A 5000-nucleotide genomic window follows, 5' to 3' on the forward strand; every position below is an offset into this window, starting at 1 on the left:
AAAAAAAAAAAAAAAAAAAAAAAAAAAAAAAATACAGCTATGTCGTGCAAAAAGAAGAAAAAAGGGGAGGTTAAATTTTCTTCGGCTGAATAAAATCACCTGGCGAATGACCGGAAAAAAGCCCAGAATAATTCCCGACGTTCACGTGTGCCGTACAGTTTCTAAAAAAAAAAAAAAAAATCGGAATCTTCTTCCTCGTGGGCGTCATTTCTCCTAACAATACAATAAATGTGTATCACCATCTCGTTTCCACCACGACCCCTGTTGCCAACACAAATTCCTGTGGCGCCCAAGACTCCGACTCTACCACCTGAACCCTTGCAGGACATGCACTGCACGTCCTGTACTGACTGACGCCAGACGATTTTATTCAGGTGAGCCCTTCTCCCTGGACGAGTTTGTCTATATCGTCAGTTCGACCAAAGCCTACATCGGGTTTGTTGCTCTCACTGGTGATTCGGTCCGAGTCTCATTAGGCTCCCTCATGACGTCACACTTAGGTCACGTGACTCCATGACGTCACCTTTGGGTCACGTGACTCCATGACCTCACCTTTGGGTCACGTGACTCCATGACGTCTCCTTTGGGTCACGTGACTCCATGACGTCACCTTTGGATCACGTGGCTCCAAGATATCACAAGGCCGTGCTGGATATCAAATGATAGGCGAAATGTGAGGCCGCCATTGCCCCGTAACTCGATTGAACCATAGTGACCACAAAAGGTCCAAGTTCAAAATCGTCTCTGGACGCAAGGGCATCTAATGGGAGGAAAACACACACACACACACACACACACACACACACACACACACACACACACACACACACACACACACACACACACACACACACACGACTCGATGGCGTAGTTGGTAGAGTTCCCGGCTACCACTACGGCGGTCCGGATTTGAATTCCGCCCAGGGCTGAAATAATTTTAGTATCGCTGCGCTACGAGTCGTCACTCCAACTCTCGTGGGTGGGGAGTTTGGGGTGTGTATGCCCGTAAGGTCACAGCATTACCCACCCATGGGTCGGGTACAATTCGATGCCGCCAACTCGATGCCGCCAAGTCGGTGCTGCCGACTCGGTGCCAGCTCAACTCGATGCCAGGCCAACTCGATACCAGGCCAACTCGATGCCAGACAAGATAGTTTAACTTTCGAAATTTTTATTTTCCGGTATCGCTATTGTGTACTAGAACGTTCTTCTTAAGTATGGCAATTTCACTCGATGCCAAACAAGATCGATGCCAAACAAGATAGTTTAACTTTCGAAATTGTTATTTATCGCTATTATGTACTAGAGCGTTCTTAAGTAAATTGCCATAAAAATTTCACAGTGCTGGTGACGTAACATAAATGTTTCAGTTTGAAGAAAGTCACCCCAATAGCTACATCGGCAGAGGAAATTATAAGCCAGAGAAGAAAGAAAAGTGAAATTTCAACATAATGGCTTCATATATATATTCGAAAAACCAAGCAAACGGAATCAAGATTTATTGTTTTGGCGATGTCAACAAGTCGGAAGATGTAGTGCCAGACTACATACAAATCATGGAGCCGTTGTTAAGGAATTGAACGTTCATTCTCACAATCTTTGTGCTGCAAGTGGGGAGGTGGCGAAAGCTACAACGAAAATAAAAGTTCGTGCAGCGACTACTATGGAGAATCCAAGTGTAATCATAAAGGAAGTTTTAGCAAATACCTCACAAGGCACTCAAGGAGCTATGCCTTGTGCGATGAAAAAGATAATAAGACGGAAACGTAAGGATATTTCCGCTGCTCCTCCTAACCCTTTAAACCTAAGGGAATTAATCTTACCAAGTGAATTCAAAGTATATAAACTAGCAAATGGAGACGACGAAGAATTTCTATTGAATGACAGCGGGCCAGGAGAGGAAAGGATTTTACTATTCGGACGCAAAAGTTGGCTGCATCACTTGGTTAGATCAGAAAGTTGGTACTGTGATGGGACCTTCAAAGTAGCTCCCAAATTATTTTCACAAGTGTATGTAATTTTATGTGAAAAGGTAGGAAGTGTAATTCCTGTTATTTATGCTTTGTTGACCAACAAGAGACGGGATAGTTATTCAAAGATGTTTTCAGTGGTGTTGAATAAAAATAAATAGAATAGTGTAAGTTATATATATACCGGTACCTAATACATATATGAAACTATAAAACCTGTTGACTACAATCAAAATAGTAAATTAAACAGATCTATCATATGATTATTACAAGGGTTAAAAAAAAAGAGAGAGAGAAGTTAATTATATGATTATTACAAGGGTTAAAAAAAAAAAGAAATTATTATATGAAAGTATAAGATCTGTTGCCCACCATCAAAAATAAGTTAATAAAATGTTGGTTTGGCATCGAGTCGGCGACATCGAGTCGGCGGCATCGTATTGTGTCCCGTGGACCCTTGGACCCGTGGACCCGTGGACCCGTGGACTCGTGCACCCGTGGACCCGTGGACCCGTGGACCCGTGGACCCGTGGACCCGTGGAGCCGTGGAGATGTGGAGTCGTTGAGCCGCGGAGTCGTGGAGCCGTGGACCCGTATAGCCGTGGAGCCGTGGAGCCGTGGAGCCGTGGAGCCGTGGAGCCGTGGAGCCGTGGAGCCGTGGAGCCGTGGAGCCGTGGAGCCGTGGAGCCGTGGAGCCGTGGAGCAATGGAGTCGTGGAACCGTGGAGCCATGGAGCCGTGCAGCCGTGGAGCCGTGCAGCCGTGGAGCCGTGCAGCCGTGGAGCCGTGGAGCCGTATAGCCGTGGAGCCGTAGAGAAGTGGACCCGTGGAGCCGTGGAGCCGTGGAGCCGTGGAGCCGTGGAGCCGTGGAGCCGTGGAGCCGTGGAGCCGTGGAGCCGTGGAGCCGTGAAGCCGTGGAGCCGTGGAGCCATGGAGCCGTGCAGCCGTGGAGCCGTGGAGCCGTGGAGCCGTGGAGAAGTGGAGCCGTGAAGCCGTGGAGCCGTGGAGCCATGGAACCATGGAGCCGTGGAGCCATGTAGCCGTGGAGCCGTGAAGCCGTGGAGCCGTGAAGCCGTGGAGCCATGGAGCCATGGAGCCGTGGAGCCGTGGAGCCGTGGAGCCGTGGAGCCGTGGAGCCGTGGAGCCGTGGAGCCGTGGAGCCGTGGAGCCGTGGAGCCGTGAAGCCGTGGACCCGTGGAGCCGTGGAGCCGTGGAGCCGCGGAGCCATGGAGCCGTGGAGCCTTGGACCCATGGACCCGTGGACCCGTGGACCCATGGACCCGTGCACCCGTAGAGAAGTGGAACCGAGGAGCTGTGGAGAAGTGCAGCCGTGGAGCCGTGGAGCCGTGGAGCCGTGGAGCCGTGGAGCCGTGAAGCCGTGGAGCCGTGGACCCGTGGAGCCATGGAGAAGTGGAGCCGTGGAGCCGTGGAGCCATGGAGAAGTGGAGCCGTGGAGACTTGCAGCCGTGGAGCTTTGGAGTCGTGGAGCCATGGAGCCGTGGAGCCGTGGAGCCGTGTACCCGTGGAGTCGTGGAGCCATGGAGCCGTGGAGCCTTGGAGTCGTAGATTTCGCGAGTTAGACACTGCTGGAACTACACAAACAAAAAATAAACACTCCCACTCTCACTCCTCTCCATCTCTCTCTCCTACTGTCTCTATGTATGAATCTATGCATCTCCATCTCTTTCACTCTCTCTCTTCCTCTCTTTTTCATTATTGGGGCCAGAACTGTTCCCTGCGGGACACCGCTTATTACTTCATTCCATTTTGAGTGCTGATCTCTTATCACTACTCTCATTTTTCTTTCTTGCAAAAGGTCTTCCATCCAATTTAGCAATTTACCTTGTATTCCTCCTTCATATTCTAATTTCTTAAGCAACTTCTTATGTGGTACTTTGTCAAAAGCTTTTTTTAGGTCTAGAAATGCACAATCAGCCCATCCATCTCTTTCTTGTATTATATCTATTAGCCTTGAATAGAAACATATTAAATTGGTGACGCATGATCATCCTTGTCTGAATCCAAATTGCCTTGGATTTAGTACGTTGTTTTTTTCCAAGTATTTTACCCATCTACTTTTGATAATTCTTTCACAAATTTTTGCTATTGTACTTGTTAGAGAGACTGGTCTATAGTTGGTAGGTTCTTCTTTATTTCCTCCTTTATATATAGGTACTATATTTGCTTTTTTCCAATCTTCTGGAACTTTTCCTTCTTTTAAGGAACTGCTTATTATGCTATGTATTTTGTCTGCCAGTTCATTCCTGCATTCTTTCAGAATCCAGTTTGCTATTTCATCTGGCCCATGCGATTTTCTGACATCAAAATTACCCAAGTGTGTCAATATTTCATTCTTTGTTACTTCTATTTCTTCCATAGGGGGGACTTTTTCTTTCCACTCAATCTCTTCAGGTTGTATATTTTCCCTTGTAAACACTGATTTAAAATGTTTGTTCATAATTTCTGCCATTTCCATTTCCTCAGTGTATTCAACTCCTCCTTGTCTTAATTTCTCCAAGTCTTGTTTGTTTTTCAGTTTATTGTTTACAAATCTGTAGAATAGTTTTGGTTGATCTTTACACTTTTCTATAACATCTTTTTCATATTTTCTTTTTTCCTCTCTGCACTTTTGTACATATTCATTTCTATAACCAGTATATATTTTCCATTTTTCAGGTCTTCTGTCTTTTTTCCATCTGGTCCAGGCTTTGTCTCTTTTGTCTTTTAACTCCCTACAACTTTTGTTGTACCAGCATTTTACATATTCTTTTTCTTGTTTTTGTCTTGGGACATACTTTTCCACTCCTTTTTTGTAAATTTTTGTCAAAATATTCCATTTCTCTTCCACTGATGTTTCTTCTTTGTATATTTCTTCCCAGTTTTCTTGTTGGAAGAGTTCTCTTATTTTATCAAAGTTTGTTTTTTCATACATCATTCTTCCTTTTCTATATTGTTCATTTCTTTTCATATATTTTTCTTCATTAAGTTCCAGTTCAATCAATATGTGGTCACTTTTACCTATTGGTGTTTT

The sequence above is a fragment of the Oratosquilla oratoria genome, unplaced genomic scaffold (genome assembly GCF_046742065.1).
Source record: "Oratosquilla oratoria isolate Oo_2021 unplaced genomic scaffold, ASM4674206v1 SCAFFOLD45, whole genome shotgun sequence".
Classification (NCBI taxonomy): Eukaryota; Metazoa; Arthropoda; class Malacostraca; order Stomatopoda; family Squillidae; genus Oratosquilla; species Oratosquilla oratoria.